This window comes from Aedes albopictus, chromosome 3, assembly GCF_035046485.1.
Source record: "Aedes albopictus strain Foshan chromosome 3, AalbF5, whole genome shotgun sequence".
Classification (NCBI taxonomy): Eukaryota; Metazoa; Arthropoda; class Insecta; order Diptera; family Culicidae; genus Aedes; species Aedes albopictus.
The window spans coordinates 16,627,699-16,654,618 of NC_085138.1; the positions used below are offsets into that span (position 1 = coordinate 16,627,699).

The following is a 26,920-nucleotide window of genomic DNA, read 5'->3' on the forward strand; positions in this document are numbered from 1 at the left end:
AAAAGCCGGCCGTCACCCATAGCTCAAAATGTCACGTAACTTGGTAAAGTTGGCCGACGAAAGGCAACACATGTACCTATTGTAGATTTTGTTGCAACCCCGAACAATGCCCCAGAAAGCAAAAAGTACCCAGCCCTGAGGAGGCCTCCCAGAAAACTGGCAAGAAAAACTGTAATTATCATAATTGGTACTTGGCGAAATAAGCCGCGAAAAAAAAAGGAAACACTTTCTTTCCGAGCCGAGGTTGCCTTTTGCTCACTTTGTGACTACATTTGTGCTCTATATTTGGCTCCCAACGCGACGTAAACTGGGGCTGGCTAGGGCTCGGCTGGTGGTATAGCGAATAACTGTGGTAAAGTCGATTTAACCACTTCCGACTGCCGTTAACAGTTGAGTGTGCGAGGCGGATGCGGAAAGTGGAAAAGTCGACCGGTGCCAGTTTATAACGAAGGACCAGATTCTAATGCAATCAGCCCAGAATAGTGTTTCACTATTGAGGTTATATCTTTTGTTTGTTATTTATAATAGTTTTCTAGATAAGCATCGAGCCTCCAAAAATATGATCAATAATCATTTTACCGCAAAGTGCTATCGATTGAGGATCTTGATCACTGTGGTATTTTTGGCTTCGCCATTACTACATTGAATCAAACGATTTAAGATTGCCCTTCTTTTGACGTTTCGGTGTTTATTACACTTTATTCAAGGTGTTAGAACTTATAAACTAGAGTGATTTGAAGTTTAGTTCTAACCAGGGATGCCATATATACAGACTTATCTGCATTATACAGATTTTTGAGCATCCATACAGATTTCGTTTTATATGAAATACAGAATTTTGAGCCAGACGGGCTATTTTATTTTTGTATGGAATACAGATTTTTCACCCAAATTATTTATGGGATACAGAATTTTAAAAATTGCGATACAGATTTTTCAAAAAATCATCTGGCATCTCTGGTTCTAACGCAAAAAAAAAAATCTTTGCAGATTCTAATAAAATGGGATAAAATGTATTTTTTTTTTTCTGTCAAATGCAAAATAGAATGTTTCGTACACGTCATTGCTTCCTTCATACGAGAAAATCCTAGCAAAGCTTCCGAACAAAGTGGCTGACTCAAACGCACTGACAACCAAACACATCATATCCAGCCAGAGGCGAACGGAAGAAGAGACGTTTATTAAAAGTTGCCTCATAAGTTTGAATTTAGTGGACCTTGCTGTACGTGCAGCACCACGCAGTATATGTACCTACTTAGTATAACTTTCGGAACAAGAGGATGCATGAGCTAGTTTAAAATGCACACAACGAGTCGGTGCGGTGGTTTGTCAGAAAATGCACTTGCACTGTTGCCACTGCACTGACAGCAACGGCGGATACAAAGTGATGAAAAGTTACCCCCGGTGCCATTATTACGGATGGTGGCAGGCTGGCTGGATGGCTGGCTTCGGGTTGTTTTCCTCCTACGGTTGGTTTGTCTTGCAAGAAAACAGGAAGTGTGACACCGAAAATGCAAAAAAAATAAAAGTTTAATGAATGGGATTTTTTTTTGGAAAAGATTTTTTCCGTCGTGCATTACGGAAAGCAGTGTAGTGAGTTTGTCGCAATAAATTCGGTGACTTCAAGGTGGGAATTTGTTTTAATTGTATTCATTTGAGCTTTCTAAAGAGAATGATATCTCGAGGATTTGGAAACGATCAATTATTGTTCTTGGAAACAACAAAACCAAGTACTACCATATCAAACACATCTTAGCTGTAGGGGTGGCTACAAAGTATCATCACAAGCTGGACGAGGAGGGTATTAGAGACCAACTAATCTGGCGATGTCATCAGGTTATGAATTGATAACCATCTCTAAACACAGATTCGGTCACAAATAGAATTCCACCAAACAGCTCGCTCCATCTGCTTTGAGATCACTATGGGGTCAAATATATGTGCTGCCTTCTCATAGCCGCTGTAGTAGATGTGGTACATGCACAAAGTGATCGCGATTGGATCCATCGCTTGTAGTACAGGCTCTCTGGTTTGGGGCCTGCGTATCTGCAGGATAGCTGCCACATTCACACCGGTATTCTGCAGTTCACGAGGCCAACATATTTGCAAAATGTTCTGTTTGTGGGACTTTTTCCTGGGATTCTTAAGAAACAAACCAAAGAAAAACATATTTCTGGGATATGATCGAAAATTTTTCCGGGGTTCCTTAAGAAACCCGTTAAGAGGTTCTTCTAGATATTACTTCAGTAATTTACCTTGTAATTCCTTCAGAAAATCATTCTGTGCAATTTTCAGAAATTGCTTCATGACTTTCTTTGGGGATTTCTCCAAGGATTGCTTCAAAACTTTCCACAGGAATTCCTTCATGTTTTTTTTTATTTCAAAAATCTTCTATTCTTCAAGAGATCTCTTCAGAAATACCTCTAGATGTTTAATTGAGAATTTCTCATGGAATTGTTTAAGAAATTCCTACGAAAACTCCTTCAAAACTTCTGCAGGATGTTTTTGAGAAAATCTTGCATGGATTGTTTCATGAATTTCTCTATGGATACATCCAGAAAACTCTACAGAGAGACTACAGAAGATTTTCCAGAGCTTCGTTCAGAAATTTGTTAAAGAGGATGCGAATTTTCTCCAAGTAGCCTACCAAGTAAAGTACAATTACCTTTGATGGTTTCAGAATTTCTTAAGAATATCACCCACGGATTTCAGAAAATCTACCAAAGATTCAGAAATAGTTTATTAGAAAAATCTTTCAGGAAATTATACGGAAATTTTTTCTGTCTCTGTGTGTCTGGTTGGCTTCAGAAATTCCTATGGCGGTTTCTTCAGAAAATCATAAATTCAGAATCCTTTCAGAAATTTCATCAAAATTTCTTCAGAATTGCTTTTCATAATTCCTTCAAAAAGGCCGTTCACTGAAAAACAGGCGAACCTAATTTTGAGTACTTTAAACTCAGTATTAAGTTCTTTTTTGCATCATCTTTCATACGCTCACTTTACATACATACATTTATTTAAAAGTGTAAAATTAGCTTGATGTTAAAATACACATTAATAAAAACACACAACATACATTTATTTGCTCAACATCATGCTCCATCAGGTCCGCCCATCATGCTATCTGCGCTCCACGCCTTCTTGTGCCAACCGTATCAGTAGCGAACACCAACTTTGCATTTTTTTTGTATTCTTCAACCACTTAGGTAACCTAATCTACACTTACACTTTGCACAACGCCTAAATGTGTTCTATTCTTATTCTACAATATCGAACTAATTGCCTTTGCGCTGCTGTCATTGTTCTACCCTGTCCATGGTAGAATGATGAGCGCAAGGATATTGATGTATGGCTCTTGTTCCTTTTCCAGTCCGATTGGGGGTCCATTATGAGTTGCCGTTAGAGCATATGTTAGTGCTGAGGTAGTGATTGATGGGGATGTGTTTGAAGTTGTTGAAGAATTCAATCTTAGAACACTTGTGGCATATGTGACAATGACGTTTTCCGTGAAGTAGAAAGGCGTTTTGCAACTGCGAATAGGGCCTTTTACGGATTGCATAACCAGCTTAGGTCCCTTAGCTTGCAACCGCAAACGAAATTCGCTCTATATAAAACGGCGATTCTGCCGGTTGCCCTCTACGGTCACGCGGCATGATCGTTGAAGGTGGTAAACGGAATAGCAGATGCATGAATCACGAGTTGTACCATATGTACAAAGATGCGAATTTTGTGGAACGTATAAAATACGGCATACTTCGGTGGGCTGAACATGAAGTGCGAATGTCGTAAGAAAGAATACTGAAAACAATATTCAGCACGGAGCCAGGAGGACGTCAAAAACTTACTGTGTGGCGAACAAGGTATCAAGGAGGCAAGTTCAAGAATTTTCTACAAGTATTTCTAGAAATTACCCCAGAAATTTTTTTAGGTTATTTATTCATTAAACCTTCCTTGGATTCGATATGGCTTCATGGATCCTCAAAGAATTACTTTTGGAAAGCCTTTCTCGAATTTTAGAGCATCTTTCATGCATTGCTCTAGAATTTTCCTTCAGAATCTAATTCGGATTGTTTTCGATTTTTTTTCCGTTCGACGATCGCCCCAAAATTTTTTCCCAAAATTCCTCTAGAAAAACTAATATGGGTTTCTTTGAAATTACCATTTTACGAGAATTAAAAAATCATCCAAGCATTCCTTCAGAAACGTATTCAGTGATTCTTTGCGAAGATCAAAGGTTACTCCAGAAATTTCTCCAAGCGTTTTTTTAGAAAATCTTCATCAAACTCTTTCAGATTTTTTTTCCAGTGTTTTGAAGTTCTTTCGAAAATTCCTTATGGGATTCCTTCATATTTTTTTTCCAAGGAATACAAGTTCAAGAAAATCTTCTATGAATTTCTTATAAAATTAATCCATGGGTCTTCAGAAATTGCTCCAGAAGTTCGGTCTTAACATTTATCAAGGTTTATTACATTATTTTTTCAGAAATTCTTCATGGGATTCTTTAATACCAGTCGTGCATTGGGGTCATTATGACTCCGACAGGCACGTTGAGCGTACTCTTTGACAACGTGGTGTGCATCAGCTAATGCACGAAGAAGATATAGACATTTCTTAAGATATTTTTTTTTTAAGAATTTTTTTAGGGAGATTTCTATGGGTTTCTTCTAAAACCATATTGAGATTCACTTTACAAATTATTCTTAAGATTCATTCATAAATTCAACGAAAGTTCAGATATTCGTTCAGCTCGTTCTTCAGGAATTCCACCGGATATTTGTTCAGCAATGTGTCTAAGGATTCTAGTTATCTAGAATTCCATTAAATATTCCTTCATGAATATGTCCAGAAACATCTGTAGGGATCCCTCGAAAGAATTCTGCAGAATAAGCGTAGAATTAGCTTTTAGCTATGTGTATTTTAAACAATAATAAAAACATAAAAAAAAATCTGCAGAAATGACTCCAGAGATTCTTGCATACAGTGTTTCCTTCAGATATTTCCAGATTTATCCCCAGAAATTGATCAGGCATTTTTTAAAGGATTATTGCTTTAGTTTCTCCATGGAATCATTAAGAAGTTTATTCAAAAAAGTTCTCTAGGTATTTCTACGAAAGTTTATAAGTATCGCAGGAGCTTTTGACACATTCCACGCACTTCTACACTGCGGTGTTTGAACTTTGTCGAACGGTATTTCCGGGTTCATGCTATCGATTTTGATTTTTTAACCACCAAAATGAAGTTAATTACTTATATTCTTCTAATAGTACTCCAAGCTTTGAAAATTGTTTGAAGAAGGTAACAAATTTCTTGGCGTTCGGTCAATACTTGACGTTTTTGCGATGGTATCCCGTGACGCTGTATTTCTTGATTTCTAGGGATTTCACAAGAATTTAATGAAAAGTTCCTTCAGTAAATACGAAGGAAATTACTCCTGGGTTCCTTAAACATTTCCCTTGCTTTTCTTAAAATTTTCCTCCTATGATTCATTCACAAGTACTTCGCATGATTTCTACAGGGAGTCCACTGAAGATTTCTTCTCTACCAAAAATCATTGCACCCTGACGAAAAGTTTCGCTGAAGTTCATAGAATTAGCAATACAAGCAAAAACTTCAGGGGAGAGTCCGCCTCCTGATCACGGAACTTCTCAGGGTTTCTTTCGAATGTTCCTGATGGGATTACTTTTGAGAGATTTCTGAAAGGATTTGTGACAAAAATCCCAAAACTACTATGTTCCTGGAGAAATTTCTGAAGGAAATCTTCCAGAAGCAATAAAAAAAATCCTAAAGGCGAGAATATGATTTTTTAATGAATCTTAGAAATAATACTTCGAGGAACTGGAGATAACTCAGCAGGTATTCATTGAAAAATCCTATAAATAAGGTTCTGGAGTAATTTCTAAGAATCTTTAAAACAAATCTGAATGGATCCCTGAAGGAAGGTTTGAATAAATCCAAAGTAATGACTGAAGGAATACCTGAAGAGACTATTTGAGAAATTCCTGAACGAACTTCCCAGAGAATCTCATGAATATTTTCAGAAGGATTTTTTAAAATAAATTCCCGAGGAAATCCCTGAATAAATTGAGTAATATCTGAAGGAACTGGAGGAGATGTTCCAGTAGGAATTTCAGGAAAAACTCAAGAAGGCATTCCAGGAGAAATTCCAGGAGGAACTTCAGGAGGAATCCCAGGAGAATTTTCAGGAAAAATCCAGGAGAACTTCCAGAAGGAACTCCAAGAGGCATTTCAGGAGAAACTCCAGGAGGATTTCCAGGAGGAACTCCAGTAGGAATTCCAGGAAGAACTCCAAAAGTTATTCCAGGAGAAATTTCAGAAGGAACTCTAAGAGGAGCTCCAGGAGGAACTCCAGAAGAAACTTCAGAAGAAACTCTGGGAGAAATCCCAAGAGAAATTCCAGGAGGAATTTAAGGAGAATTTCCAGAAGGAACTCCAGGAGCAAGTCCAGGAGAAACTGCAGGAGGAATTCCAGGAGGATCACCAGGAAAAACTCCAGGAGAAATACCAGGAGTTATTCTGATAAGAATTCTAAGATGAATTACGGGAGCTATTACTGGTGAAATTACAGAAAAAAATCGTGAAGAATTCCAGGAGAAACTCCAGGAGGCATTCCAAGAGAAAATCCGGAAGGAACTCCTGGAGGAGCTCCAGCAGGAGGAACTCCAGGAGAAACTTTAGGAGAAACTTCGGGAGAAATCCGAGGAGAAATTCCAGGACAAATTTCATGAGAATTTTCAGGAGGAACTCTAAGAGGAATTCCAGGAGCAATTTCAAGAGGAACTCCAGGAAGAATTTCAGGAAAAACTCCAGGAGGAATGCCAGGAGTTATTCCGATGAGAATTCCAAGATGAATTGCGGGAGCGATTCCTGATTAAATTCCAGGAAAAAAAAATCGGGGAGAATTCCAGGAGGAATCCCTGGAGGATTATCAGGAAAAATTCCAGGAGAACTTCCAGGAATAACTCCAGGAGGCATTTCAGGAGAAACTCCAGGAGGAGCTCTAGCAGGAACTGCAGGAGGAACTCCAGGAGAAACTTCAGAAGAAAATCCGGGAGAAATCCCAAGAGAAATTCCAATAAGAATTTCAGGGGGAATTCCAGAAGGAACTCCAGATGCAAGTCCAGGAGGAACTCCAGGAGGAACTTTCAGGGAAAACTCCAGGAGCAATGCAAGGAGTTATTCCAATAAGAATTCCAAGATGAATGGCGAAATTCCTGGTGAAATTCCAGGAAAAAAAATCGCGAAGTATTCCAGGCGGAATCCCAGGAGGATTTACAGGAAAAATTCCAGGAGAACTCCAGGAATAACTCCAGGAAGCATTCCAGGAGAAATTCCAGAAGGAACTCTAGGAGGAGCTCCAGCAGAAACTGCAGGAGGAACTCCAGGAGAAACTTCAGGAAACTCCGGGAGAAATCTGAGGAGAAAATTCATGAGAATTTTTAGGAGGAACTCCAAGAGGAATTCCACGAGGAACTTCAAGATGAACTCCAGGAGGAAGTCCAGTAAGAATCCCAGGAGAAATTCCAGGAAAAACCCAGGTGAACTTCCAGGTGGAACTCTACGGAGCATTTCAGGAGAAAATCATGGAGGAATTCTAGGAGGAACTCCTGAAGCAATCCAGAGGGAATACCAGGAGGACCTCCAGGAGGAAATCCAGGAGAAACTGCAGGAAGAACTTCCGGAGAAACATCAGGAGGAACTTCAGGAGGCATTTCAGGAGAAACTCCGGTAGGAATTCTAGGAGAAATCTCAGGAGGAACATCAGGAAAAATTCCAGGAAAACTTACCGGGAGTACTCCAGAAGGCATTCCAGAAAAAAACCTTTAGCAGAAATTCCAGGAAGAAAGCTGTAGGAGAAACTACAGAAAGAACTCCAGGAGAAAATGCAGGAGAGACTCCAGGAGGAATTCCAAGAATTCCATTGTTGGATTCAAAATGCTTATCCTAATGCATTAGAATTTCATTTCCCTCTAAATCTCAAATACAATCACTGTTTAGAAAACTCTTGAATAATTCCTAAAAGAAACCGGCTATTCGGGTTCGTTTGGAAGTTGACCATCAATGTTAACTTCTTTTCCCGATCAGCCTAGATAGCTGTGTAGTGTCGGTAGCGGTTGTCTCAATTGGCTAAGAATAACACTACGGAACGCCTGATCCAGTGGTAAGAGTCCACTAAACAGGTGACCCCTAATTCATGGTGTTATGCGGCTTTATGCTTACCGTGCCAAAGAATGAATGGTTAGGGGGGTCAAATAAAAACCTAACCACAAACGGAGCCTGTGGAGAATTAGGGCGTCCTCCACAGTATTACGCCCTTACTGCGCTAACCGGAGCAATGGTGCAGTGGACCTTGCATTTCTCCGAGATAATCAATTGCCCTTCTTAAGTCTCAAATTTGAGGCTAAATAAGGGCGGGGTTATTCAAATGTTGTTAATTAGCTTATATTACTGCCTATATGGGTTCGCTTAATGCATTTTCGCCATTGGCGTTTTTCAATTGACACCGATTTGTTTCGTCGTTGATGTTTCCTTTTTGTGCTGTGATTGTGAAGAATGTAATCATGTCTAGTTTGGGTAGTGGCTACGGCAAGGAAACCTCAGATCAATTTTCAGCGTAAAAAGCGTATGTAGCCCAAGTGGATCTACTTCAAAAAGTTCATTTTCGTAGGGTAACTTCTGTATAGGTTACCTTGTGAACCCAGCTTTGCTTTTTTCATTATAGATGAACTGTCGTGCCTCGAGCATGCTATATTTTAGAATAACGTTAACAGTATGTTTCTACCTTTCCTTATGGATGCCTTCAAGCAAGCTCTTGTTTTCAGCATCTTTTCGCTGATATTTGGCATCTGAAGTAGCTCAAACATTGATTTGAGATGCTTCAGTTTGATGGAATACTTAGGTAGTACAGTTCATGGTTAACTTAACATAGAATTGCACCTAACCCAACTCTGCATGAGCAGAATTTGTCATGAGTTGACTGATTGGCATGTGTCAGATGAGGACTCTCCATTTGACCTTTTTGCACTTTGGAGTGTTTCTTCGCAAACTTTGCGTATTCAGGCGTCCCTGCTCAACAAGCTAGGGAACCTGTAATAATTGGTTGCGATCACATTTTATGGATAACTCGCTTCCATTGCTACTCCAAGGGAGTTTCATTATGGTTTTGTTATTACAACGCCCTTCATTGTGGTATACCATAGCTACTGCTTTGAAAGAAGCTTGTTCTCTGCGGACCGCAAGAGGTATTCCTGAATGGAACTCGGACCTGTTCAAGTTCTAAATATCTTCGGATAAATCAGTCTTTTGTATAGCTACGAATCTTTAGCTTCTACCCCGAGGATTATAGCTATATAATCGATTTAGTGGGCACTAAAAAGCTCTGCTTACTTCAAATCTCCTGGAGCAAATGGGGCTTCGTCCTATTTTTCTCCAGAGGGATTTGAGTTTTTCAAACATGTTTTGAACTCTTGTAGTTTTCTATTGGGTATTTTCATGGCGTGTACTCTGTAGTTTTATCCCGAAAGGGTGCGTGCGTTGTAAAAAGAAGGAATAAGTTCCAGATTAATCTGGTTACGTCGTTCTTTCTGAAATACTCAGAACGCATTGTCGATTATCACATCTGTGATGTTCGTCTGGCTAACATGCCTGTTTATGTGAACTCACATGTCTCCCAATTTGGGATGTCCACAGTGACTCTTTTACACAAAGTTGTATACGTTTTCAAGAAAACACTCGCTCAAACGTAGTTTTTGCTTGGGTGATTTCTTGAATATTGAGGATGCTTTTGATGACGTGCCTTTCTATGTCATATTGAAAGTCGCATGACGTCGCAAGCTACCTCCAATGAGCTATAGGCTCTTTTTACGCTTATGCGTTTTACAGTGTCCTTTTCAGGGCACTGAATAACCTAGTTGTGGTATGAGCTATGAGCTCTCGTTGCGCTTATGCGTTCATTCCCTCTTCTAGGGCACCCCTTCCTATTTCATCACCTTTCCCTTTCCCAATTCCCATCCCTTGTCCCATTCTCCCTCAGGTAAATGATGAAATAGGCTCATATGTATGGCGATGGCACAAATGTCCCAAATGGAGGATAACGTGCCTCTGGAGCCGGCCTTCTGATACCTGATACCCTCTAAATCTCAAATACAATCACTGTTTAGAAAACTCTTGAATAATTCCTGAAAGAAACTCAAAATCTTTGTGAAGAAAATCTCCAGGAATTGCATCATTTCAAGAAATGTTTTGAGAAATTTGAGAAAGCAATGGAGAAAATCCTAGACAATTTTCTTGAGAATTTTCTTCAGAAGGATTTTCGGAGGAAAATGACAATAATCCTGGAGGATTTCATTCAGAAATGTTTGAATATATGAAATAAAAGAAACATGAACTTATGTAATGGAGAAAATCCTAGACAATTTTCTTGAGAATTTTCTTCAGAAGGATTTTCGGAGGAAAATGACAATAATCCTGGAGGATTTCATTCAGAAATGTTTGAATATATGAAATAAAAGAAACATGAACTTATGTACGGTTCTTTAAAAAAAACCGTAAGAGTCCCTTTCGAAATCCCAGGATAAATTTCTGATGAAACCTGTGACCCACTTTCAAGATAAATCTATTGAGAAATTTCTTGAGAATTTCCTGAAGAAGTGCCAAGGAAAATTCCCGGGTAACCCGAGAAATCCACAAGCAAATCCATGCACATTGATCGGGCTCCATACAAAGGGGCGGCCAAAACTCTCGAAAAACGAAATTAATATTTTTAAACTTTATTTCACCTTATAACAAAGATAATGTATTGTAGTTTTATGATTCTTAATCAAAAGCATACCAGCTTTTGTATATCAATGACATTTTCACTGTCAAAGTGGCCTAAGTCATAAAATTGAAAAATAAATTATTCGAAAATAGTAAAATAATAATATTTTGAGAATGGAATATATGTTTTATGTTATCCAGCATATGAAAGCTTGTAATTGGACTGCTTGAGTGCACGTATCGTGCCAAATTAATGTGTCACAAAACTTTTCAAATTTTCATATATTGTACCTTAGGAGTTTTGGTATTTTTTTAAGTTAAAAAACGGTTCGTGTCGTCACGTGTCGCCGCAATTTCGAATAGTTCATCTTAAACATCATGCTTAGGGCTGCATAAAAACGTTTAAATATTTTGCAGAAATTTGCAGTTTTTCAAATTAGAGCTATTTGAAGAAGTCATGTTTTTTCACATATTTTCAAGGATGGAAATCTAGTGATCATGATCAGATTTCGAATGTGTCGCGGTCGAACGGCATCGCGCGATCATAGCAACAACGATAACATTTTGTCGTCAAGCATCATAACAAACTTCGGTCCGAGAAGAATGATTCGCTTGGCATGTGCGGGCGCGATGCGATCGTTATCATGAAGTCGAAATGATAAATTAGTGATTTCATTCACTTTTTGAGCATTCTTGGTGATTTAACTTCCAGATATACTTATGAACGTATAATTTCGAATCATGAATGCGGCTTACGGGTGCATAAGTGGCAAACAATGTGATGAATACAATTTATCATGACTTGTAACATGATCCGATAACGGGTCATCACGCGATAAAGCGTGCATCAGATGCTTTAATTGTTCTGTGATACGAGCACGGTGTGAGGCGTCGGCATCATACTACCGCAAGAACAAGGCTATCTTGGATTATTCGTATCCTGTATCATTTATCGCTTGAACTGATTTTCTGCCATCCTTGCATATTTTACGTTATTTTTCCATTTTTGACAGAAATAAATTTTATCTTCCCACATTTTTCACACGTTTTGAACAAACTTGATTCAATTTTATCGATAGATGATCATTTAATTAAATTCAAATTGATTTTCTAACAAAAAACGCAAAAAATGTGGGTTTTACTGATTTTTACCGTTTTTAAAATGATTCTAGTTACGTAATTTTTGAATACCCCTTTTTAAACGCTAAAAATACTATATAACAAACTTCGTTTACACACATAAAAAGAGTTTTGGCCGAACTTAATATTTTTCCGACTATTGTGCCATGGACAGGGAAGCATTTTGAAGTGATACCAAAAGGAATCATTAGATGAATTGCTTGCTAAAATAAATCTAAGAAATTCATCGAAAATCTTATTTCGGTAAACATTTCCGAAAATGTTTGATAAATCATCGAAAAATTTTGATTGATTGATTTGTCTTTATTAAAGAGACTTTCAGCCCTTGGCTGGTTCGTCTCTTTCGAAAAATTCCCAAAGCAATTTACGGCGGTGTCCTTGGAGGTAATCCTAGAGAATTTTCTAGAAATTTTAAGAAGAACACTTGATTAATTCGTAAAAAGGAAATCCAGCAAGAATGTTCAGCCCGCGAAAATTATAAGAACATTTCGTGAACTGGAATAATTCCCGGAATAATTCTCAATTAGGTTCAATAGTGAGTCATTTTCTAAGGGGCTCACCACTTTAGGAGATGCTGAAATTTGTAAACGTTGAGAAACCAGCTCTAATTTTACCATGACAGCACTGGTGTATCAGTAGGGACATAACAGCAAGAAAAAGAAGATACAATTGATATGATTGATATACCTTTTAAAATGTGAAACCCTTATTATGACCCCTATCATCTTTTTCCCAGAACTTTCAATTGCGTCTTACCTGTTAAACGAAATGTCCAGTCATCTGTAGCTTCCAGAAGCGGTTCCACTCGTTTCCTGAAACGGACAAAGAAAAACGGAATGAATTTCAAAAAAATGCAGAAGGATCATCTAATTATTCCATCTATCACTCAACAGGCATACGATTGTTCCATCAATCAATCAATCAATCAATCCATCATTCATATCTCGCTTATCCCATAAATCAACTTTTTTTCCTTCCGATTCTTCACTCTCGATTTTTCTAATACTCTCGTAACCGGAAGGCGGGGCGTTGTGTGTGCGTTTGACAGCAACTTAAATTTCAGTCAGGCTCACACCGGAAATAGCCCGAAAGCACACACACATTCGTCATCTCCGTTTTGAGTGGTACGTACGTGCCTTCTTCAAAATCGTAAATCGATTTTCACCGCCGCCGCCGCCGACGGACCGAGGATGTCGACGATCGCCACCAAATCAGAGAGTAAGTCAACTGGTCCTGACGGAGTAGGTCGACCGGACCGGACCATCAAAGGTCAAAGTCCTTGGCCCTGTTTCGAGTTGCTCGTTTGTTTGCTGGGACGCGGGAAATAAGTTACCTACAACACTGTTTTTTCCCGCCGGTCGGTCAGTATGCCTCACTCACGTCCAGGAAGTCCAGGTCCAGGATGACTGACAGGGAAGAGAGATTGCCATCATTTAGAGCTTTCACCGAAAACGATGTTTTGATGAATGGATTTCAGACGGTCCACCACGTTCGCACGGTTCGAAATGCGGAATGAACGAAGTCTGTGCTTCGGTGTGTGCTTTGAGGGTGACTTTTTTTCCCATCCACAGTGCTGGTACGTGACTGGGATTTGAGAGGGGAAGATTGGGGTGAAATGTGCTTATAAAGGATAAGAGAAAATCCTGGACTCCAGGAAGAACTTCAGAAGGAAGTCTAGGAAGAATTCCAGGAGAAATTCAAGGAGAAATGCCAGAAGGAATTCCAGAACCATTTCCAGGAGGCAAGCCAGTAAGAATTCCAGGAGGAGTTTCAGAAGGAATTCCAGAACCAATTCCAGGAGAAAAGTCAGGAGGAATTCCAGGAGGAAAGCCAGGAAAAATTCCAGGTGGAATTCTATGAGGTAGAATTCCTGCAGGAATTCCAGGAGGAGTTCCAGGAGGAATTTCAGGAGGAATTCTAGGAGGAATTCCAGGAGGAATTCCAGGAGGAATTCCAGGAGGAATTCCAAGAGAAATTTCAGGAGGAATTCCAGGAGGAATTTCAGGAGGAATTCCAGGAGGAATTTCAGGAGGAATTCCAGGAGGAATTCCAGGAGGAATTCCAGGAGAAATTCCAGGATGAATTTAAAAAAAAGAAAAAAAAAGAGAAGGAGGAATTCCAGGAGGAATTTCAAGAGGAATTCCAGGAGTAATTCCAGGAGGAATTTCAGGAGGAATTCCAGGAGGAATTCCAGAAGGAATTCCAGGAGGAATTCTAGGAGGAATTCCAGGAGTAACTCTAAGAGGAATTTCGGGAGGAAATTCAGGAGGAAATTCAGGAGGAATTCCAGGAGGAATTCCAGGAGAAATTCCAGGAGAAATTCCAAGAGGAATTCCAGGAGGAATGCCAGGAGGAATGCCAGGAGGAATTCCAGGAGGAATTCCAGGAGGAATTCCAGGAGGAATTCCAGGAGGAATTCCAGGAGGAATTCCAGGATGAATTCCAGGAGGAATTCCAGGAGGAATTCCAGGAGGAATTCCAGGAGGAATTCCAGGAGGAATTCCAGGAGGAATTCCAGGAGGAATTCCAGGAGGAATTCCAGGAGGAATTCCAGGAGGAATTCCAGGAGGAATTCCAGGAGGAATTCCAGGAGGAATTCCAGGAGGAATTCCAGGAGGAAAGCCAGGAGGAATTCCAGGAGGAAAGCCAGGAGGAATTCCAGGAGGAAAGCCAGGAGGAAAGCCAGGAGGAATTCTAGGAGGTGTTCCAGGAGAAATTCCAGGAGAAATTCCTGGAACAATTCTAGTAGGAATTCCAAGAGGAAATCCATGAGCAATTCCAGGAGGAAAGTCAGGAGGAATTCCAGGAAGAAAGCCAGGAGGAATTCTAGGAGGAGTTCCTGGAGAAATTCCAGGAGGAATTCCTGGAACAATTCCAGGAAAAATTCCACAAGAATTTCCAGGAGTAACTCCAAGTGGAACTCCAGGAGGAAATCCAGGAGGAATTCCAGGAGGAAATCCAGGCGGAATTCCAGGAGGAAATCCAGGTAGAATTCCAGGAGGAATTCCAGGAGGAATTCCAGGAGGAATTCCAGGAGGAATTCCAGGAGGAGTTCCAGGAGGAATTCCAGAAGGAATTCCAGGAGGATTTCCAGGAGGAATTCCAGGAGAAATTCTAGGAGGAATTTCTTAATTTAGAAAAACAATCACTCATTTGATGTCAATTTTCCGTCAATCTAGGAGAATTTCTGGAGGAATTCCAGGAGGAATTTTAGTAGGAATTCTAGGAGGAATTCCAGGAGGAATTCTAAGAGGAATTCCAGGAGGAATTCTAGGAGGAATTCCAAGAAGATTTCCAGGAAGAATTCTAGGAGGAATTACAGGAGGAATTCTAGGAAGAATTTCAGGAGTAATTCCAGGAGGAATTTCAGGAGGAATTCTAGGAGGAATTCCTGTAGGAATTCCAGGAGGAATTTCAGGAGGAATTTCAGGAGAAAATCTAGGAGGAATTTCTGAATTCAGAAAAACAATCGCTTATTTGATGTTAATTCTCCGTTTTATACCGTTTCCGAATTTTTCCCAACTTTTTTTTTATAGCTCAGCTCCAAACAGACACTCTGGTGATGATGCGTTTGGATGGGAATATCCTGAGCCTGGGTGACGACGTTCTGATCGGCGACGGCGTAGATGGCGACGACGTAGAAGTTGGACGGACGTCGTCCAATGACGACGACGACAACGACGACTTCATAAATCGTTCCACAATTGCGGAAGCCAAAGTCCTTGGAGGAAGGACGCCTGGCCAACCGGGTGGATCGAAGACGGAATTGGAACGGAGCTTTCTGTGGGGCACAGGGGTGTCAAGTGGAGGGAGAGGAAATTTATGGCCGAAAGCAATTTAGGCAAAGTAGGATGTGATCGGGGATGGTCGTAAAAATGTGATTGAAATGATTGGAACTTATGGGGAGTGGGATTAGGAGAGATGCCGAAATGGAAATGGAATGGAATCATTGGTTTCGGGGAAATGTTTTAAATGAGTTTAAATGGCTGAGAGGAAATCGCTTTTGTGTTTTGGAAAGGACATTCGATTCTTTATATCTGAATATTTAATAAAGTGAATAAAATTAAAGAGAGATATTGTAGAAATCATAATGTAGGATCAGGTAAAATCAATTACGTAGAAATTTATAACTACATAAAATAAATATATATATAACAAGATTAAGAAGAAATAGGTTAGAAAACAGTATAACAATATAACAAAATAAAATAAATATTTCGATGATTATTTTCTCGTGTCTCGTGGAGTGTCGGTAGCGGTTGTCACAATTGGCTAAGAAAAACACTACAGACTGCCTGTTCCGGTGGTAAGAGTCCATCAAACAGGTGACCCCTAATTCATGGTGTGATGCGGCTATAAGCTTACCGTGCCTAGGAATGAATGGGTAGGGGGTCTAATAAAGTCCTAACCACTTAACGGAGCCTGTGGAATACTAGGGCGCCACAGTATTTTGCCCTTACTGCGCTAACCGGAGCAATGGTGCAGTTGACCTTGTGTTTCTCCGAGATAATCTGCTATCCTTCTTAAGCCTCAACTGCGAGGCTCAATAAAGGTGGGATTATTAGTATGTTGTTTATTAGCTTTAATTATAACCTATATGGCTCTTCACATTATGCGTTCTTCACAGTGTCCTCTGTGTATCTTCGTCTCTGGCGTTCTTCAATCGATACCGAATTGGTTTTTATTGTTCTTTTTTCTTGTGTTGTGATTGTAAGAGTTTGATCGTGCCTAATTTGGGTAGTGGCTATGGTTATTACAGCTCAGATCAATCTTCAGCATAAAAGAACAGCTTTGGTCCAAGAACCTTTTTTTGGTAGGGGGATTTCTGTGTAGATGTAATGCAATTATTAACACCTATATGGTTCCGAATTTTGCGTTTGACCCGATGTTTTCTACTTTCAGTAAAATTGAAATGGCAATCTCGCGTGTCTCGGCTTTTCGGGCCCGTATGAAGTTGATCACCAATATTAACTTCTTTTCCCGATCAGCCTAGATAGCTGTGTAGTGTCGGTAGCGGTTAGTTCAACTGGCTAAGAATAGCACTACGGACCGCCTGTTCCAGTGGTAGAAATCCACTAATCAGGTGACCCCTAATTCATGGTGTTATGCGGCTTTACGCTTACCGTGCCTAGGAATGAATGGCTAGGGGGGTCTAATAAAAACCTAACCGCAAACGGAGCCTGTGGAGTACCAGGGCACCCTCCACAGTATTTGCCCTTACTGTGCTAACCGGAGCAATAGCGCGGTGGACCTTGTGTTTCTCCGAGACAATCAGCTGCCCTTCTTCAATCTCATACTTGAGGCTGAATAAGGGCGGGATTATGAAGATGTTATTAATTAGTTTAAATTTTCACCTATATGGTTTCGCATTATGCGTTTTACACAGTGTATTCTGTGCATCCTCGCCTTTGGCGCACTCAAATCGATACCGATCTGGCTTTATTGTTGCTGTTCTTTTTTGTGCTGTGATTGTTAAGAGTTTATTCTTGCCTAGTTTGGGTAGTGGCTACGGTTAGGATAGCTCAGATCAATCTTCAGCACAAAAGAACAGCAACGATCAATCTTTGTAGACTTATGCAAAATGGTACAGCCCAAGTGGCGTTAGTCCAAGAACCTTACTTTCGTAAGGGGAATTTCTATTTAGGAAACCTTGTGAATCCGGTGTTTGCTACTTTCAGTAAAAATGAAATGGCAAACTCACGTGTCATGCCTCGAGCATGTGTGCTTGTCAACAACGCAATCGTTGCTACACTCATCTCTGAACTAACTACCAGAGATGTATGTGCTATCACAATCGATGTATCTGTTGGAAACCTCAACAGAAAATACGTTTATTGTTCGGTTTATTTACCGCATGATGAACCATCCCCTACGGATGCTTTCAAGCAAGTCATTGCATACTGCACTTCAAAAGGCCTTCCGCTAATTGTTGGTAGTGATGCTAATGCTCACCATATAATCTGGGGCAGCTCAGACATCAATTTGAGAGGCTCCAGTTTGATGGAATACTTGAGTAGTACAGATCTTGGATTACTTAACATAGGCAACCGCCCAACCTTTATGGTATCTGGTAGAGAGGAAGTGTTAGACATAACGCTTTGCTCTAGCAGAATTAGTCATGAGCTGACCAATTGGCATGTGTCAGATGAAGAATCTTTATCTGACCATCGTTACATCTTGTTTGAACATGTGAATGTTACTTCGCAAACTTTGCGTTTCAGGAATCCCCGGTCAACCAACTGGGATCTCTTTACCGATTTGGTTGCAGCCAAATTTCATGGATACTCACCATCAATTGACACTCCAAGTGATTTAGATGATGCCGTTGATACTACAACGGCCTTCATCATGGAAGCTTTTGAAGAAGCCTGCCCTTTGCGGTCTGTGAAGACCACAAGAGGAACCCCTTGGTGGAACTCCGATCTGGCGAAGCTCAGGAAACAATGTAGAAAGAGTTGGAACAGACGACGTTCGGCTGGATCGGAGGCTTTCAGGTCGGCTCGCAAGGCCTACCAGAAAGCTCTTCGGTCTGCTGAACGATCCGGCTGGAAAAACCTTTGTACAAATGTTTCCAGTCTGAGTGAAGCCAGTCGATTGAACAAAATCCTTGCAAAATCTAAGGATTTTCAAGTGAACGAACTTCGTTTGCCAAATGGTGATTTCACTTCCTCTGATGAGGAAGTTTTAGAATGTTTATTCAGTACACACTTCCCCGGATGTGTGGATATTACATCTTCGGATGAACCTGATGTCTTTTCTTGTAGTTATGATTCTTTAGCTTCGGCTCGGAGTATCATAACTTTAGAATCGATTGAATGGGCACTTAATAGCTTTGCTCCTTTCAAATCTCCTGGGGCAGATGGGATTTATCCTATTTTGCTTCAGAAGGGATTTGATCATTTCAAACATGTTTTGAAACAACTACTTGTTTGCAGTTTTGCTACAGGGTATATTCCCAAATCCTGGCGGGATATTACTGTGAAGTTTATTCCGAAAGTGGGTCGCGCGTCGTATGAAGAAGCAAAGAGTTTCAGACCTATCAGTTTGACCTCTTTTCTTCTGAAATGCTTAGAACGCATAGTCGATCATCACATCCGTGATGTTCATCTGGCCAATGTGCCTCTTCATGTGAACCAACATGCTTACCAATCTGGAAAGTCCACTGTGACTCTTTTACACAAAGTTGTTTACGATATCGAGAAGGCATTCGCTCAAAAGCAATCTTGTTTGGGTGTTTTCTTAGATATCGAGGGTGCCTTTGACAACGTGCCTTTCGATGCCATATTGGAAGCCGCACGGGGTCATGGTATATCTCCAATGATTTCCAATTGGATTCACCAAATGCTCAAAAACCGACATCTCTTCTCGACATTGCGTCAAGCGGCGATTAGGAAATTGAGTGTTTGTGGATGCCCCCAAGGGGGAGTCTTATCACCACTTTTATGGAATCTCGTAGCAGATACGCTATTGAGGCAACTCAATAATAGCGGTTTTCCTACTTATGGTTTTGCCGACGACTACCTAACATTGTTAGTCGGTATGTGCATCAGCACCCTTTTCGACCTGATGCAAAACGCTCTTCAGGTAGTTGAGGGTTGGTGTCGCCAATATGGCCTTTCGGTAAATCCGAGTAAAACATCTATTGTTCTTTTCACGGAAAAGCGAAACCGTAATGGTGTTCGAACTTTACGTCTCTTTGATTCTGAAATCAATGTGACTGAACAGGTAAAGTACGTTGGAGTCATTCTTGATTCCAAGCTTTCCTGGACACCTCATGTTGAGTTCAGAATCAAGAAAGCTTGTATGGCCTTCGGGCAATGCCGGCGAACCTTTGGTACAACTTGGGGTCTAAAACCCAAGTATATCAAATGGATCTACACAACTGTTGTTCGGCCAATATTGGCCTATGGATGTCTTGTGTGGTGGCAAAAGGGCGAAGTGAGAACGGTCCAATCAAAGTTAGGCCATCTCCAAAGGATGTGCTTAATGGCGATGTCTGGAGCGTTCTCTTCAACTCCCACGGCAGCGCTCGAAGTTCTCTTTGACGTTGCCCCACTACACATTCATCTCAAACAAGAAGCACTTTCTTGCACTTACCGCCTATGGGTACTCGGTTTACTAGAGGAAACTCCTGTGAACCGCAGTTCAACACACACCTCGTTGTTTCCACTTTTGGTGAATTGGGACAAAGTTGTCCTTGCTCCAAGTGATCTTACAATTGCTTGTAATTTTCCATATAGGACATTTTCCACGAAATTCCCTTTCCGGGAAGAGTGGACATCTGGTTATCTGGAGAGAAGTATTTCAGACGGCATCGTATGTTATACTGATGGCTCCCTTCTCGAAGGTCGAGCAGGTGCTGGTGTTTATTCTCGTGAGCTAAGGCTGTATCAGTCTTATTCACTTGGCAGACACTGCACCGTTTTTCAGGCCGAAATCTTTGCTCTTATGTGCGGAGTGCAATCAGCACTTCAGCAGCACGTAATGGGCAAAGTAATATACTTCTGTTCAGATAGCCAGGCTGCTATTAAAGCACTTGCTTCGGCCAACTCCAGGTCGAAGATAGTTATCGCTTGTCGAACTCAAATTGAGGAGCTGAATTCAGCAAACGCTGTTCACCTTGTATGGGTACCTGGCCATTCTTCCATCGCTGGAAATGAATTGGCTGATGAGTTAGCTCGCACTGGAGCATCACATGACTTCATCGGCCCTGAGCCAGCTATTCCGGTATCCAAGTGTTGGGTGAAGCTTCAGATTGACACCTGGGCTGCCACTCAGCACAAACAATACTGGAATAGTTTGGAGTCATGTCGTCAAACAAAATTGTATTGTACTGAGCCATCTCTAGGGGTGGCAAAGTATCTAACAAATCTGTCAAAGCAGAATTGCAGCATGCTGGTCAAAGCATTGACAGGCCACTGCCGACTCAGTTATCACATGGCGAATATTCAGCAAGCTGATTCATTTGCATGTGATAGCTGTGAATCCGATTATGGAACTTCGTATCATTTAATATGTAACTGTCCAGCTTTTGCGCAATTGCGTTTCCGAGTACTCGGGAAACACTTATTAAGTGAAACTGACTTCAGAAACCTGAATCTTCAGGATGTTCTGTTGTTCTTGACCCGCTGTGGTAAAGAGCTATAGGCTCTCTTTACGCTTTATGCATTATCACAGTGCCCTTCTCAGGGCGCTGTTTGAACCCATTGTGGCACGCTTATGCGTTATTACAGTGTCCTTTTCAGGACGCTATGTGAACCCATTGTGGTACGCTTTTGCGAGTATGACGACCCTATTCCCTTACCTGTCCTTTCCCATGTCCTATCCTTTTTCCTTCCCTTCTCCGTCAGGTAAATGATGAATAGGCTCGTGTTCATGGCGATGGCACAAATTTCCCGAATGGAGGAGAACGTGCCTCTAGAGCCGACCTACTGATACCTGATTGGTCCAAGAACCTTTTTTTGGTAGGGGGATTTCTGTGTAGATGTAATGCAATTATTAACACCTATATGGTTCCGAATTTTGCGTTTGACCCGATGTTTTCTACTTTCAGTAAAATTGAAATGGCAATCTCGCGTGTCATGCCTCGAGCCCCAAAATGTTTTGATAAAACTGCTTGTTTGCAGCCTTGCAATTTCCAAATCTTGGTGGGATTATACTGATTATACTGATATCGGAAAAGCATTCATTCAAAAACAATATTGTTTGGGTGTTTTCTTGGATTTCCAGGATACTTTTGAACACGTACCTTTCGATTCCATATCTTTCAATGATTTCCAATTGGATTGACCAAATGCTCAAAAACCAACATCTCTTCTCTGCAATTGAGTGTTTGTTGATGCCCACATGTGGGAATCTTGCCACCACTTTTGAGGAATCTCGTAGCAGAAACGCAATTGAGGGGCCCAGAATCAAAGGGGTGTAAGTGACCATTTTGTCAATTTTGAGCTGAGCATGTCAAAAAATTCTTCAGCTTTCAAGCTTTCAGGAACTTTTTAAAGATTATTTTTACGATGATTAGAAAAATTACAATAAATCGTAGAAAATTGGGTCGATTTTGAAACTACATACATTTCGTATGGGATGGAAATTTGGTGAAAAACGTCAAACCTCATTTACTCGAAAGTGGGTTTTTGTCACTTACACCCCTTTGCTTCTAATCCCCTCAATTGAGATAACTCAATGTGGTTTTCCTACTTATGATTTTGTCCATCACAAGCCTCAACAGGCTGCTTCATTTGTATATCTTAGCTGTGAATCCGACTGTGAAACTTTGAATCGTTTGATATATAACTACCCAGTTTTTAAGAAGCCTGAATGTTCAGGATGTTCTGTTATTCTGAACTCGTTGTGGCAAGTAGCTTACTATACGCTTTATGCGATTTTAACAGTGCCCTTTTCAGGACAACCCGTTGTGGTACCCTTATGCGATTATATCGACCCTATTCCCTTGCCTTCCCCTTCCCTATCCCATCCCTTATTCCTCGCTTCCCTTTCCCTCAGGTAAATGATGAATAGGCTCGTTTTCATGGCGATGGCGATTTCTCAAATGGAGGAGAACATGCCTCTGGAGCGGACCTACTGATACATAATACCTGATGTCATAAACATACAAAAACTTGTAGTTAGAAGGCACAGACAAATTGAGATATGAATTTGTGAAAAAATCACGTTCTGGTGGGATTCGAACCCATGACTCCGTATTCGCCAGACCAACGCTTTAACCAGCTTAGCCACGAAACAGGTATAAATTCTGTGGAATAGAAAGCCGAACTGAACCCGAGCCCACACCATGAATATTCCTTTCTTCACAAACCATCTCTTTTTCGGCTTAGATGCCAAAATTTATATCTCAATTTGACAATTTGCAACATTCTTTGCCTTCTAACTACAATTTTTCCTGTATGTCTCCTTCACGGTCTCTTTCAAAAAAAGTTATCAGAGATTCATTCGAAAATTTTCTCCAAGAATTTCGTTTCTACCTATGAAGACATCTTCATACATTCATCCAGCGATCCTTTCAGAAAACCTTCCTGAAATTTTTTAAGAAATTCCGCCGTGAAAACTTTTGGAGACTTCTCTATGAAATATTCAGGAATACTTCCATTAATTTCTTAAAAAAATCGTGTTACCTTTAGAATTTTCGTTGTTATTTGAAAATCATAATAGACCACACGGATTGGTATTACCGAAAATTTGCACTTTGAGTGAGTCCATAATTTTCACCAAAGTGTCCTATAGATCACCCCAGAAATAAACCCGCACCGTTTTATAAAACTTTCTCTGCATTCCACTTGAAAATCTTCCAGGAGTTCCTTTCTGACAAACTTTCGCGAGAAATATCCTCTAGAACTTCCTTCGAAATTTGTGTAGAGATTCCTCCAGAAATTTCGGCAAAAACTCATCTAGAATAGCTTCCATGGGTTTAAAATGCAATCCTCCTTTTCTTCAGGAACCCGTACGAGTTTTTTTTTCTGGAAATCAATCTTTTATATAGTCCTTCATAAACTCTTCTAGGGATTTTTTTTTTGAATTTGGAGGTTCCAGGGACTTTTCTTGAAATTTCCCTGATGATTGCTTAAAAAATTCCTTATGAGATTCCTCCATTAATTTGTTCAAGCATTCCAAGTCCAAGAATATCTTCTATGTATTTCTTCCAACATCAATCCAACTACTCTAGGAATTCGGTCCTAAAATCTATAAAGGTTTGTTTCAGAAACTCCTCTAGCGATTTTTTTCCACCAATTTTTCTAGGGATTGTGTAATGAATTTCTTCGAATTTTTTTTCCAGCAGTTTCTTGGGTAGATTTCTATGGTTTGCTTCTAAAAAAAACATCGGGAATATATCCAACAATTCCACAGGAATTTTCTACATCGATTTCTTCTGCAAAGATTTTTTAAAAATCTTCCAGTGATTTTCTCAGTTTCCAAATAAGAAACTCCTTCATGAATTACTTCAGTCCACCATAGATTTGTTCAGGAATTGCTCTATGGATTCCATTAAAAATTCGCTCGTGAATGTGTTCGAATATATCAGAGATTTCATCCAGAAAATCAAGCAGGAATTCCTACAGAGCATACAGAGATTCCTTCACAATTTCCCCCTGATATTCTTCTATGTATTATCCTAGTAATTTATCCGGCATTTCCTCTGAGGATAACCCCAACAATTTCACCATGGATTCATCAAGAAATTTGTTCAAATTATTTCCTATGAGTTTCACTGAAATTCCTTAAGAAATATCTCAAGATCATTGCAGACGCTTATCTATGCGTTTCTTCTGATATTTCCACAGATTTTTTTAAAGAAAGGAGACTGGGCAAAAATGTATGGAGTCTGGGCCCGGAATGTACACCAATGACCCATAGCTCTTTCGAAAGGTCTAATTGAGCCAAGAAAAAGTTGCTATGGGACCAAAAATATTCATCATGGGAGAAAAAAGTTATTTGACATTGTATGGGACGGATTTTAGTTGTTTTTGTAGTAATTATTTGCATCATTTTTTACAAGCAACCAATCTCAAATAAACCAAATGTCCCATCTGTCAGTGTTATACACAATAATAAGTCATTCTATTACAAAAAGTAGATAATAATGATTTCTGGAACAGGCCAGTGCTTAGAAAAGGTTGGGATTTCTGCAAGTTTTTTTTTTTTGGGAAAAAGTGGAGGGGCACGTGTGTATTAATCTATGTATTAATATTACTATAGTGGAATGAGTATAACCAAAGGTACTATACCTAAAAACCCATCCCTTGAGCAAGTGCTTGTGCAATGTACAGATTCTTATGTTGAAACACAGTGAAACACATCAAAATATAAAGAGAGTATGAAAAAAAATCGCTTTCATCAGAGTCAAGCTTTATTCGACCAACCGGGTTGTGAGACAAGGATGTACTATCACCGCTACTATTCCTTATCGTAATCAACGAGATATTTATGGGGGCATTTGACCGTGCATCGAATTGTTGGCTACATTAGCAGCCCATCACTATGAAGCATCTGAACGACTTCCATTTGGCTAATGATGTAGCCCTACTATACCAATAGTGCTTTGTCAAGCAGAGTAAGCTTAATGACCTAGCCGAACGTTTCTTTGAGACAGGTCTAACTTTCAATGTCAGCAAGACCAAATCATTAGATGTCAACACGGACTACCCCTCCAACATAATAGTAGCTGGAAGAGTAGAAGAGAAGGTCAAAAACTTTCAATATCTCGGATATCTTGGAATTAAGGAATAAATGATCGAAGTGGTGAAGAAGGTGCTCCATCGTTAACGAAGCCTGTGGGGTATCTATCCAATGCATCCGTCACAGTGGCTTGTCCCTCACGCGTCAATGCATGTCGTGGTGGACGTTTTTCCACTGCCACTCGTGGAATTGCAAACTGAGAACAACAATAATTGGAATGATCTGCCCATCTGAATGAATCTGGGCCAGAAACTGCAGATCTACAAATACATAGTTACTTTTCTTTTAGGCAAAGAATCAGCATTTTCTTTAAATCTAATATGTAGTTGCTCATTGGTATTAGTTGTAACACACATACTTTGAAAATCATTAGAAGATTATTTGTGCTGTTATAAGTTGTAAGAAGTAAATAAATAAATAAATAAATAAATAAATAATCAAAAATCAGTTAGTAGCGATTGTGGCGAGCCCCAGACAACGAGTTAGCACGTATAATGAAGTTTATGACCGTGTTATACGCACTTTTATGCAGTTAAGTTACATCGCATACGATGCAGCAAAAGTGCCTTATGCGTGCAAAAGTGGAGCCAATATACGTGCATTGGCGGGAAAACCATAACGCCAAAAGACTTGAAGCTACATCTTACGTGAAGTACGGTGTGCCTTATTGCGACGTAACATAACACCTTATGCGACCTTATAATATTCGAAAAAAAAACAATTATTGTCATCTCAGTGTCAAACTAATGACCTTTGAAGTATCGAGCCAAACTTTTCGTGCGTGTTCGCCAGACTATCTGGAGATAAAACCGACTAAGCGGTATTTCCCGCATTGTTTCCACTTCTCCTCTCTGGCTAGCGTCATCTATTATTGATTATCAGAGCCACAAAACAAAACTAATGAGTTTATAACCATAACGATGACTATTCACTGTTTTGTAGTTATTTGGCACTGCGTGGAAAGTCCAACAGCACCTCTTTCAATATTTCAATGTTTTCACATATAATGCGATTTATGTCAACGTAAACGTTTCGAGCTTATGCGAGTTGTTATGAACCCTTTAACGAGTTTATTTTTTCATTCATGCGATTTCATTCGTACACTAATGCAAGTTAAACTGGCATAATATGACAAGTACCAAGAGAAGTCGTATATGTAATCATCGCAGTGTGCTATTGAGCGAATTTATTTGATACGTTCGCACACTTTTGAGAAATATAAAAGTTGATTTGTATTCTTATGCGACTTTTCCAGATACATCGCAATAAGTACAAAAATAACATCATATGCGATGAAAATTATTCCTCCGCCATACATATATGCGATAGAAGCTTAAAATGGTACTTTTTACGGTGTACTACATGCATTCTTATGCGACTCCTGGTTCTCTGGGGTTTAACCTCTTCGCACGAAGCGGGTAAGCAAGGTAAATCTTTAAGGCGAAACTGGATCCATTTCCTCACTTTTTGGTTTTTGATTTTTAATAAAATAACGAAGCAATACTTTCAAAATCGGTTTTCGTGCACATGTAGAGTATAGATCAAGGTATCTCCTGAATTTTTCCCTGGTGGAAAAAGTTTTTCGTTTTTGCAGAAACCATTTTTAAACAAAATTGCACAAAAAAATGGTTTCTGCAAAAATGAAAAACTTTTTCCACCAAGGAAAAATTCAGGAGATACCTTGATCCATACTCTACATGTGCACGAAAACCGATTTTGAAAATATTGCTTCGTTATTTTATTAAAAATCAAAAACCAAAAAACTGAGAAAATGCTTCCAGTTTCGCCTTGAGCAGTGTAGGGGCAGTATGAG

General features: G+C 39.9%; 1 long non-coding RNA gene across 1 annotated transcript in view; it reads right to left on the reverse strand.

The window, feature by feature from the left end:
• The window catches only part of LOC115262290 (uncharacterized), a 297,053-nt gene that overhangs the window by 71,327 nt on the left and 198,806 nt on the right, over nucleotides 1-26,920 (reverse strand). The window contains exon 2 of the long non-coding RNA XR_009998961.1: nucleotides 12,673-12,728. This is a non-coding gene — a long non-coding RNA (uncharacterized LOC115262290). The remainder of the gene's footprint in view (nucleotides 1-12,672; nucleotides 12,729-26,920) is intronic.